At 37.8% G+C, this 12,773-nt stretch overlaps 1 protein-coding gene across 4 annotated transcripts in view; it reads right to left on the bottom strand.

Annotated features, from left to right (window-relative positions):
- The window catches only part of SLC38A9 (solute carrier family 38 member 9), an 83,837-nt gene extending 71,473 nt beyond the window's left edge, over window positions 1-12,364 (bottom strand). Inside the window, exons 1-2 of one of the 4 annotated variants that reach the window (XM_060635770.3) lie at window positions 12,220-12,361; window positions 11,285-11,384 (exon numbers count right to left, since the gene is read on the bottom strand). The gene's annotated coding sequence lies outside the window, so the exon portion shown is untranslated. Of the gene's footprint in view, window positions 1-11,284; window positions 11,385-12,219 lie in introns of all 4 variants that reach the window. The other 3 variants (XR_009611037.2, XM_060635773.2, XM_060635769.2) reach the window with 3 other exon arrangements.
- Window positions 12,365-12,773: the final 409 nt, after the last annotated feature.

The raw sequence follows: 12,773 nt of genomic DNA, 5'->3' as shown, positions 1-12,773 counted from the left end.
AACCAGAAGAAACAACAGCATAGATTCATAAAGACTTCAACTTTAGGGGTTATGAAAACAAGATCAGAAAACAATTATGCTACCTATTTTTATATATAAGACAAAGTAGATATACATACAGTGGAATATTACTCAGCCCCCCAGAAATGAAATCTTGCCATTTGCAACCACATGGTTGGATCTACAGAGAGTAATGTTAAGCAATATAAGTCAGTCTGAGGAAGACAAATATTTTACACTATCACTCATATGTGCAATTTAAGAAACAAAATAGCAAACAAAGGGAAAAAAGTGACAAAACAAAAAACCTCCTTTTTTAAAAATTTATTTACTTTTGAGAGATGGAGAGGTAGAGAGAGAGAAAGAGGTAGAGAGAGAGGAAGAGCGAAAATCCCAAGAAGTTCCCACACTTAGCATAAGAGCCCGAACGAGGCAGGGCTCCATCTCAGGAGCTGTGAGATCATGACCTGAGCCACAATCAAGAGTCAGAGGCTTAAGTGACTGACACACCCAGTTGCCCCAGCTGACTCAACTGTAGACAACAAACAGATGGTTACCAGAGGGGAGGTGGGCAAGAGGATGGGTGAAACAGGTGATGGGAATTAAAGAGTATATTTATCTTAATGAGCATTGAGTTAAATACGAAATTGTTGAATCACTATATTGTACAACTAAAACTAATACAATGCTGTAAGTTAACTATACTGGAATTAAAATTTAAAAATAAACAATAAAATAAAGTAAAACAAAGAAAAAAAGATTGTAAGCACAATGTCTTCCTCATCATAGAAACTAAATTCAAGAGGGTTTCTTCCTTCTATTGTCAACTTGCTATTAAGAATTTTTTATTTAAGGGGTGCCTGGGTGGCTCAGTCGGTTAAGCATCTGACTTGACTTGATCTCACCATTCGTGAGTTCCAGTCCTGCATCAGGCTCTGTGCTGACAGCTCAGAGCTGGGATGGAGCCTGCTTCGGATTCTGTGCCCCCCTCTCTCTTTGCCCCTCCCCCATTCACTCTCCCTATCTCAAAAATAATCATTAAAAAAAAAGTTCAAAACTAATGAACTAGAAGATAAATCGGAAGAAACTATCCAGAAGGGCAGAGAGAGAAAAAAACAGACAGAAAATGTGGAAGATGGGTTAAGAGACATGTGAGAAAGAATAAGAAGGTCTAACATGCATGAAATTGGAGAAACAGAGAGAAAGGAGATAACAGAGGTAATATTTGAAGAGATAAAGGCTCAGAATTTTCCAGAATTCATAAAAGATAACAAGAAATTTAACAAATCCCATGCAGAATTCATAAACAATCTTATCATAAGACTGGGAAAAAAAGAATTAAAATTCCAGACCAAAGGGAAAAAAAGTCAAGTGGTCTCACAGTGTTCTAAGGTCCTTGTATTGTCCGGATCAACACTGTACTTTGAATGCATGTTGTAATTTTAAAGGTAACTACTAAAATAGAAAACAGTATATAACTTAAAATCTAGTAGAGTAGGAAAAGAGAATGATAAAAAAAAATTGCAGACCTAAACAAAGGCAAGAAAGAAGAAAAACATAAAAGAGGTAGGACAAGTAGAAAACATAAAGTAGGTAAGATCTTCCCATTCTTTCTTAAACCCATGCTAATCAGGCTATCTTCCCCATCATTACACAGAAAGTGTTCTACAGTACCAATGACCTATACCCACTGGTCATTTTGTTAGTCTTTAATTTACTTGCCCTATCAGAAATAAGTCCCATAAGGGATCACTCTCCTCCTTAATAAACTAGATTCACTAGGGCTCCAGGTTTTCTCTATATCTCACTGGTCCCTCCTCCTTCTGTCTCATTTACTATTTGCTTCTTATGTCCCAGAATTCTTAAAACTGCAGAGTCCCAAGGTTTTCTTCTCTGTATGCCTTCAGTTTACAGGTAGTTACCCAATCTCATGTAACATCATTTATGTCATATAATACAGCAGCCACTAGTCACTTGTAGCTATTTATATTAATTTAAATGGTTATTAATATTAGTATTATTAATATTAATTTATAGTAATGTAGATTTATATTAATTACAATTAATTTTTTATTACAATTAAATTTTTAAAAATTCAGTATCTGAGTTACACTAACCACATTTGAAGTGCTCAATAGTCACATGTGGCTAGTGGCTACCGTATTGCACAGTGTAGCTATAAAACATTTCCATCATTGTACAAAGTTCTATTGATCTAGACAATGACCACTTCCATGTTAACATTTCTAAACAGAATTTCTCTCCTTGTATATCAGACTTGTATATCTAACTTCCTACTTAACAGGCTTTTTAAAAATTAATATAATTGACAACACTGTATTAGTTTTAGATGAATAACAATGATTTGATATATGTATACATACTTCTTAACATCTTTATTTGGATATACAGACAACCAGTATGTCCAAAACTGAACTTTTAATTTTTTCCCAAAAAACTACCCCACCCATTGTTTTCCTGATTTCAATTGATGGCATCTCCATTCTTCCAGTTAATCAGGCCAAAATCCTTCAAATTTCCCATGACTTCTTTTCTCAGTGTACATTCAATCTATTAGGAAAATAGTGTTGGTTCTCTCTTCAAGTATATCCAGGATCTGACCACCATCATTTGTTACCAAGATTTCTACAACAGTTTCCTAATGGAGCTCCCTGCTTCTACCCTTATCCCTTTAGAGTCTCTGTACATAGAAGGGAGAGTTGTAGAGTGATACACTAAGGCATTTGATCTCACCCAACTGGTTTTTATCACTGGGGGAAGTGCTATCAGACCAAGTGGGTAAATTTGGGATGCTGAACATCCTACAATGAACAAGATACCTCCTACAATAAAGAATTATCCAGCCCAAAATGTCGATAGTTCTGACGTTGAGAAATCCTGCTCTGGGGGGTAAAAGAAGAGGTTGTGATAGGGAGGGACTATAGGGGACCTTATATGGTGATGGCAAATCCTATTGTTCAACTTGATTCTGGTTATATGGCCATCTGCTCTACAATTAGACATGTATTAAGCACTTTTCTGTACGGATGCTATATTTCACAAAGCACACACACACAACAGCAAACTCCGTAAAGTGAAATAAATAGGCTTTAACATTTAAAGGCATGTGCTTTACCTTTATTCCTCAACTATAAGTTATTATGATTATTCTCACTTTATAAATAAGGATACAAGGCACAGAGAAGTTAACCAATTACAAAATTAATAGGTAGGGGGAAGAGTTAGAATTCAAACCCAGGCAGTGTAAGCTCAGAGCCTGTACTCTTTGTCACTATGCTGTGCTTCTTTCTTGTTCTTTGCCCTTTCTCTGTCTTCTTTCATTTTCTTCTGTTTCTTATTACCAGATGACTTAACAAGTAAAGTTTTATTGGTGCTGTAGTTGTTTAATGGTCCTATGTCTGCTGTTGTTATTTTTCTAAATATATATATATATGACAGAGTAGAAAGAAAACATGGTTTTTGAGTAAGCAATCCTTACCTGTCACTCACTATCTATGTAATTTAAGATTAACCATTTAACTGCCATGAATCTATTTTCTCATGTGTAAAACTGAAACAATAACATCTACCTCACTAGTGTGGTTGAAAACTACATGAACTAATGAATATTATACTTAATACTTTGTAATGGGAAACTAAATGTTCCAACACATTATTATTCCTCTCTGAAAACAAATGACAAAACTTGTGTTTTTACATATGCAGCCTCTTGAGGTTTTCTTCTTTTTTCTAAGTGAAAAATTCTGCAGTAATGAGGTAGAGAGAAGTAGGCAAATGTTGTCAAATGCTACTAATAAGTTTGACATGGATGTTGGCAACATATTCTATTCCCAGAATATGTGCATTTTCTTTCCTCTGTCTTTTCTTTCCATTTCTCTTTTCTGCTCTCCTGCCCAGCATTTAAGACAAAGCTCTCATTAACTTATTAGTCTTACTAGAGACAAACAAATAATGTTAAAGAAGTACCTTACATAATGGTGGTTTTTCAAAAAAAAGAGAAATCAAAATACTACCATCTCCAGTCATAAAAGACTTTATTTCTGTATCTTCCTATACAGAGTACACAAGTAAAAATGATTATTTTAAGATGAGACAACTAAAATACTGAGTAATGGCAAACTCTGAACAATATATGCATTCAAAACTTCTCAGTGAGCCTCTACAATGTACTTAGGTACCAAGGGAAAAAATTTTTTTAATTTTTTTTTTTTAATATTTTTTTAAAGTTTTTTATTTATTTTTGAGACAGAGAGAGACAGAGCATGAGCAGGGGAGGGGCAGAGAGAGAGGGAGACACAGAATCTGAAGCAAGCTCCAGGCTCTGAGCTGTCAGCACAGAGCCTGACACGGGGATTGAACTCACAGACTGTGAGATCATGACCTGAGCTGAAGTCGGATGCTTAACCGACTGAGCCACCCAGGCGCCCCAAAAATTTTTAATTTTTTAAAACGATTTATTTTTGAGAGAGATAAATACAGAGAACGAGCAGGGGAAGAGCAGAGGGAGAAGGAGACAGAATATGAAGCAGGTTCCAGGCTCTGAGCTGTCAGCACAGAGCCTGATGTGGGGCTTGAACTCACAAACTGTGAAACCATGCCCGGAGCCAAAGTCAGACACAATGGACTGAGCTACCCTGGCGCCCCTAAATTTTAACTCATGGTTCCCATCCTCAATAAACTTAAAAAATATTATCCAGCCCAATAGAAGTCTAGAAATTAGGCATCTTATCCTAAATCACTTACATAATAAAACCTAGTAAGATGTTAATTACCATTCTGATTTTCAGTTCATCATTTCACTTCTAATTAAAATCTATACCAATTGCTGGTCCTAGCTTCCAAATTAGCTTTGTAATATATCAGTGCAAGATTTGTAAAAAATGTTTATTTATTTATTTATTTTGAGAGAGAGGGGGATAGAGAGCAAGGAGGGGAGGGGCAGAGAGAGAGAGGGAGAGAGAGAATCCCAAGAAGGTTCCGCATTGTTAGCATGGGGCCCAACGCAGGACTTGAACCCACAAACCAATGAGATCATGACCTGAGCTGAAACAAAGAGTTGGATTCTTAACCAACTGAGCCACATAGGCACCCTGCAGTTCATCATTTCACTTCTAATTAAAATCTACACCAATTGTTGGTCTTAGCTCCCAAATTAGCTTTGCAATAGATCAGTGCAATATTTTTTTTTATGGCAAAAACACAGATTCACAATTTACATATTTGGATGTGAAGCATCAGAAATGATCCTGAATATCAAGTGTACATTATTCAATGGTAATTGTTATTAAAATTTCATTAAGATAAAAGTAACTGAGACAAAGTAATTTTACCAAAACAGAGTTAGTTGAGAAGCAAAAACACAAACTTAATCTTTCAGTTCCTTCCTTTACATAATAAAACTAATTAATAATTCAATTGACTTGTTTGGTTTAAAATTTTAAAACTAATAAGCAGTAGTTTTCAAGATTATTTTGAACTACTAATTATAAAACTAGGAGTAATAGTCCTAACAAATTTCCTTAATTTAAAACTGCAGTGACAAATTAACTTGAAAAAGTTGTTCCCTGGATATAGACAGAAGATATTCTATATAATGTATCAATGAAGAATACATACTGAATTAAGGTGGACATAGGTATTAAAAACTTGGGAAAGAAATAAAGCTATTGTAGAGAAGTTATGTCGTGTATTGGTTTGATATGATTTCAAATCTACGCATTTACAATCTAAGTAAACTTGTTTTAATCCATCCCTTTATGACAAAGAAAAAAAAAGTTTTAGAAGTAAAGTCATTTTGATAGAAGAATGAAGTAATTGTGTCAGGATGTCATCATCTTGTCTGTTTTCACTGGTAAGAACTCATTAGCTCAGCTGCTTATCAATAAAAACCTATGAGGAAGCAACTATGGCATGGGGACATCTGTACTGTAAATAGCAAGTATGTAAGGACTATCAGAATGTTCCCTGTAGGCAAGGCAGCCCTTTGCTGATCTAAAAGAGCTCTCCAAACACCTGGGGGCAATTAGCTCCTGCTGAGGTAAAGGCCACTTTTATCTGTAGTGGCAAAAGCCTGGTACAGCAGTGCTGAAAATCATCTTTCCCATTAACAGGGACAATGACCCTCTTTAGCAATGCGCCTTAACAGGAGACTTTAACTTTTGCGCAGGCAGAAGGACATTAGCTCTGGTTGACTAAGCTGTCTTTCCCAAGTACCAACTCCAAAGCATATACCTTAACTAAATTTGGACTTTATTCCTTTCATGCCCCCCTTGTCCTGAACAACAGGGTGATAGTCTATCATTGATTTGGAGTATGTAATTTCTTTATTGGCTTATTAAGAGACATTATCCTGTATACTATTGGCTTGTGAAATTCCCACAGTGAATCTATCTTAAACAAACCCCTGTCAGATACAATCTCAGTCACAGCATTAATTTGCCTCCTGAAAAAAACCAAGTTATTAGCTTTACAGAACTTTTAAAACATTCTCTCAAATTTCAAAAATTAAATATTTTAGGAATTGAAAAGATGACTGTCAGACAACTAGTATCCTTTTATTAAAAAGAATATAAGAACTGGGGGTGGGGGTGTCTGGATGGCTCAGTCAGCTGAGCATCTTGATTTCAGCTCAGGTCATGAAGCCAGGGTCATGGGATCAGTTTTAAAACTGAGAAAAACACACCCCATGTTGGGCTCCACGCTGAGCACGAAATTTGCTAAAAATTCTCTTTCTGCCCCTCTCCCCTGCTTGTGGTCTCTCTCTCTAAACAAACAAAAAACGGGGAAATTCATTCAAGAAAATCTAAGGCACATAAAAATTTTTCTAAAAATCTATAAATTCATTTGTGTAAACATTTAGAAGCATGCCAGGCACTGCTTAACTCTGTACAGAAATTTGCTGTTATTTCTGAACTTAATAAAACTAAGCTTAATGAAATCTGTATACAGTGGGAGAAAAGTGATCAATAGAATTGCTAAGAAATGCTAGAGACAAAAATTTAATATTGATAAGGAAACATAACCTTATTGCTCCTCAATCTCCAAAAACTGATAAAATTATCTTCAGAAAGCATTGCCAGGGTATTCCTTTATTTGAATTATATACAATGGTTAATTTGGGGCATGGCCTACTCTGATTTATTAAGTAAAGTGTGGTAGTTGAAAGCTCATGTCATACTCCCTGGATTTGAATCTTGGCTCTTCTAAGATTGGGCAACTTATTTAAATTCCTCACTGGTGTGGGGGATAATAAAAGTACTAGTCTTACAGAGTTGGAGATTTAATGAGATAATGTAGGTAACGCACCTTGCTCACAATGAGTATTCAAGAAATATAACTATCATTTTATTTTTTGGCTTTTTAAAAGTAACTAACAAAATTCAAAATTATATCTTGGCTTAACTTAGTGGCCTGAATAAAATCAGCTGACATATCTACATGCCTTTAGTATACAGTAAGTAAACTCAGTAAGGTAAGAAAGATAAAGAAGTTGAGCTTCGAAGGATTACTGAACTGTCACAAAGAGAACAGACCTAAAGGAAATAATTAATTTCTGAAGAAGAAAACTAGGTGTCACTTTGGAGAAAAACTGAGAAAAAGACACACCAATAAATAAGTAATGGGAGTTGGAACTAACCTTTATTTACTGAACACCTACTACTGGCCTAAGTTTTAAATGTTTAAATGCAACTAATCCTTAGAATTTGGGAAGATGTATATATAACCTTCAAATTATAAAAAAAAGAAACTGAAGCTCAGAAATAACTTGTACTGTATTACTTGGCTAATGAAGCCATAGCTGGGATGGAAACCAGGTTACTTTGGTCCCATATGTTATTTCCAGTATATTGCAATGTCTGCCTGAACTTAATGTTTTTTGTTTTTAAAGTTTATTTATTTTGAGAGAGAGAGCATGAATGGGGTAGGGAGGGAGGGAGAGAGAGAGAGGGAGGGAGGGAGAGAGAAAGAATTCCAAGCAGGCTCTGTGCTGCCAGAATAGAAACCAAAGAGGGGCTCGAACTCACTAACTGCAGGCTCATGACATGAGATGTAATCAAGAATTGGTCACTTAACCAACTGAGCCACCTAGGTGCCCCTCAACTTAATGTTTTTAACCAATACTTTCTGCGGTATTGGTTCCTATGCTAAACTGAGAATGAAGTTGAGTTTAGGAAGAGAGGATTCTAGTAACTCCTGGAGATAATACTTTTGCTAAGATTAAATGTTAGGAAACCCAGAATGAGAAAAATCTAATGTTTATTTATTTTTGAGGTGGGGGAGGGGCAGAGAGAGAGAGAGAGACAGAGACAGAATCAGAAGCAGGATCCAGGGTCTGAGCTGTTAGCAAAGAGCCTGATGTGGGTCTCCAACTCAGGAACCGTGAGATCATGACCTGGGCCAAAATCAGATACTCAACCGACTGAGCCACCCAAGCGCCTCCAGAATGAGAAAAATCTAGAAAGATCCTTCAACTTCAGTCAGTCTTACCAAAAAAAGAAAATCAAAGTTAAGGAACACACAAGGGGCATACAAGATTTGATATAAAGGTTCCAGTTTAATCACTTACGTCTATTTGTTCTAAACAAATCTGAAATTTTGTGGCATTGTCAAATCAGCTCTTTATTCCAAACAAGCAGAAAATTGATATCTTAATGATCTAGTCCCTAGTGCTTTTCAATAAAAGATTTAATAACATTCAAGTAAATACCAAGAATTGTAAGGAAATTGGTAATTTTCAGTTGCCTCAATTAGTCAATTAGCTTGAACTTCAAATATCCCAACAATGCTATTTCAAAGGAAATGTAATGCCTTTTTGAAAGTCTTGATAAGTAGAACTACTAGGTAATCTGAAGTTTGATAAATTAGGTTGAGAGGTAAATTAGCAATCCACAGCTAATATTATAATAACACAGAATAGTGCTATCAATGATTAACTGAAATGTTAAAAAGCTCTATACCATCAATTTGCCATAGACCTAACACTGATAATAGGGAGCGAAACATGCAAAATGACATATACAGATATATTCACTTCCAGTATCTCACTCAGTCCTCTGAGTTTGAAAACAAGGTTCCAGGAGTGCCTGTGTGACTCAGTCAGTTACACTGTCCAGCTCTTGATTTTGGCTCACGTCATGATCTCAGTTTTGGAAGTTCCAGCAAGGTCAGACTCTATCCTGACCATGCATTCTCCCTCTCTACCCCTCCCCAGCATGTGCACTCTCTCTCCCTCTCTCTCAAAATAAATAAACTTAAAAAGAAAATAAAATAAAACAAAGTCCCAGAAGAAAGGCTATTAATGTCAAAGCTAAGTCATTTAATAATGAGTCCCTAATCATGGACTTTAAAATTGGTTTCAGTATGGGGTCTCAATAGGAAAATAACAGTTTACTGACCTGCTTGCTGATGCCTGTGCTGAAAAGTACTTTTCTCCATAAAAAGGACATAGGAAGTAACCAAAGAAAGTTTATATGACACTATTTTCAAAAGGTATTGACTATATCAGTACATTTCAAAGGATGTCAGCTTTTTCCACACTAGGCTCAGAAATGTCCTTTCACAATTCTTTGCAAAAGGATGGCTATAGTATCTGGCCAAGAGGCTAGGATCAATCTGTAATAGTACCCACTCATTTTTGCCCAAAGAAATGTAGAGGTGACCCCTGAATAAAGCAGGTGTTGGGCTGCTGACACCGACTTCCCTCCCGCCCCTAGTTGAAAATGCACATGTAACTTGTGACTCCCCCAAAACTTTACTAATAACTCCTTTTGACTGGAAGCCTTACTGATAACATAGTTAACACATATTTTGTATGTTGTATGTATTATATACTGTATTCTTACAATAAAATAAGCTAGAGAAAACAAAATGTTATTAAGAAAATCTTAAGGAAAATACACTTATAGTATTATACTGTAAAAAATTCATGTCTGAGTGGACCTGTACAGTTCAAACCTGTGTTATTTAAGAGTCAATCACGGGGCGCCTGGGTGGCTCGGTGGGTTAAGCGTCCGACTTCGGCTCAGGTCATGATCTCGCGGTCCGTGAGTTCGAGCCCCGCGTCTGGCTCTGTGCCGACAGCTCAGAGCCTGGAGCCTGTTTCAGATTCTGTGTCTCCCTCTCTCTCTGCCCCTCCCCTGTTCATGCTCTGTCTCTCTCTGTCTCAAAAATAAATAAACGTTAAAGAAAAAAATTAAAAAAAAAAAAGAGTCAATCGTATTGTGGACCCACTCACTATACAAGTATTTATATGTTCCTCCTCAGAGACTGAAAATTAGTACTATTACCTCTGCATATGGTAGTTTCAGATACTGTAATTACATTTCAGTTTAACAGAGCAAGCATTGAAAATTTTTTTTTCTGTAAGAGGCCAGATAACATTTTAGGTTTTCTGAGCCACATGATCTCAGCAGGTACTCAACTATGTCCTTTTGCACGGAAGACAATATACAAATGAGTGAGCATGGCTGTGTTCTAATAAAACTTTATAAAAAATAAATACATCTGGCGGCAATGGTCATAGCAATGCTTATAGTTTACCCACCTCTGTATTGCCAATATAAAAGCCAATGGAACCATATCATAAAAAAAGCAGCCTGGTTAAAGAAGTTATTTTGTGTATATGTGTTTTCTTCTATGTAAGTCTGTACCTGCTATAAAGTCCAGTAACAAACTTATCTAAACTTCTTCTGTATGAATCAGTTAATGGTCAGTCAATAAGAACTGTAATGCTTCAATTCTGATGTGACTATTGAAACATGTTTCCAAACTGATCGATAAATGCTTCAAAAGGTGTTAAATTTGACAGTGCTGGAGGGCAATGTAGTCTAATAAAAGAAATTAGCAGCCAGAGCCAGAGCAATGCAATTGCACCAAAGAACCCGCAATGGGAACACTAAATGCTTTCAAGTTATGTTTAGGCAATAAGAAAGAACGCTGATGGAGAAGTGAAATTTAAGTGTATTATAAAATGCAGTCCTAGTAGAAGTTTTTATCCTCCTAATGATTTTTTTTAAGTTTTATGATATCTCCTTTTCAAAAAAATACTATAAATTATTATTTTATTTTGTAATTCAGGTTGGTATTCCCATGCTGTTTACCCTTTACTGTAAACATTTAGGGTATTGTCAATTAGCATACTATTTTTATATGACTGAGATATTCAGCATTTAAGATAGAAAGAAAAAATCTAAGGCTACAGTTCTCAGAGCTCAAGTGGGCATACATTGAGAAAGGAAAGGTGACATCTTAATTTACTACCAACCTTTTATATTACTATTAAGTTTGTAGAGATTTTTCTTCAACTTCAGACAAGGGTTTCTTTGACCTATTGAGAAGTTTCAAAATGTTCCCTTCAGGGATTTCTTGTTATTTTGCATATGTCAGCATTAAAAAGAAAAAAGGAGAAGCAACAGGTTACAATTTGCTGATCTACTGATCTCAGCAATAGATTAAAGCACTGCTTGACAGTCCTGAAAATTAGGTTTTAGTCAAGTTGGCCATTAATTGGCTATTTGGTGATAAGGGAGGCAGTTCCTCCAACTTGATGGACCTTAGTTTCCTCATCTGTAGAGTGAGGAGAACCTGTTTGACTAGATACTCTAAAAGGCCTCTTCCAGCTCTATTATTCTAAGACAGCTAAGATGTCAAGCCACCTACTATCAAGACACCGTGTCTCACATTTGAGCCGAGGAAAAGTGTGGCAAGGATTTAACTGTTTCGGCCCTCAACCCATTTGTGGTCCTCGCTCAAGGCACAAGGGTGTTTCTTCCCTGATCTGCTTTCTCCAACTCTTCCCTACTCGGGACAGGGAAAGGCTTTCCCACTGCCGCAATAACCCCAATTCTCCCCCTCACCCGGGTGTTTACCTACAGGCTTGAGCCTTGCCTTAAGGCTCAAGCAGGCACCGACTCCCCACAGCCCCTCGAATTCTCTCAGCCCCCATCGGATGGGAGTCACCAGAGCCCAGAGAGGAGCGCGCGTCTCCCCTCCGGGGTGGTCTCCTCTGTCCCGACTTTGGCCTCAACGCTCCCCCAAGAAGCAACTGTTTGGGCGCATTTCACCAAAGAACTTCCCCGGTGACAGCCGGCTCCTCAGCAAGCTCAGCGGTTCCCGCCGCTTCCCCTCTGTTCCTCCCACCCCCCCACTCCCCGCCCCCTCCCGAGGGGTGATTTTGAAAAACTAGGGAACAAGGCCTACCTGCACCGGCCAAGCCCTCAATCTGGGAAAAATGGGCGAGAAAACGGAGACCCTTTCCTAAATCCACTCAACTTGAGGCAGGAGGGGTTCTCCTCCCCCGGACAGGAAGAGACAACAGCCTCGGCCGCGGGGACCGGCGGGGGATGGAGTTCTGAGCGCACTGAGCCAGGCGCCTCTGCCAAACTTCCCGCCCCTGAGGACTACAACTCCCAGAGGCCTCTGCGAGAGCCAACGCGCCTTTCGCCGCAGAGCCCAGCCCCACTCCCGGCTTTAGGAGGTGGGGCGGTCAAGATGCGCAAATCTTGTCTCCTCTGCCGCCTGCTGTTGGTTCCTGTGTGGGATGCTTCCCTGACGTTTAAAGGCATCGAGGACGAGGAACGCCATCTCCTGCAGTCTTTACACTTCCAGAGGTCACATAGGAAAGGGCTGACCTCCCATTATCAGTCTCTTTACACAGGCCCTTCTGGCTAGTGTTCTGTACTGTCGTCACGTGCTTGAATCCCACGGACAACAAGGAAAACTGGTTTGAAAAATGTTGGGGTGGCACTCTCACT

This window comes from Panthera onca, chromosome A1 (genome assembly GCF_046562875.1).
Source record: "Panthera onca isolate mPanOnc1 chromosome A1, mPanOnc1 haplotype 2, whole genome shotgun sequence".
In the NCBI taxonomy this organism is placed as follows: domain Eukaryota; kingdom Metazoa; phylum Chordata; class Mammalia; order Carnivora; family Felidae; genus Panthera; species Panthera onca.
This window is presented reverse-complemented; position numbering and strand designations above follow the sequence as displayed.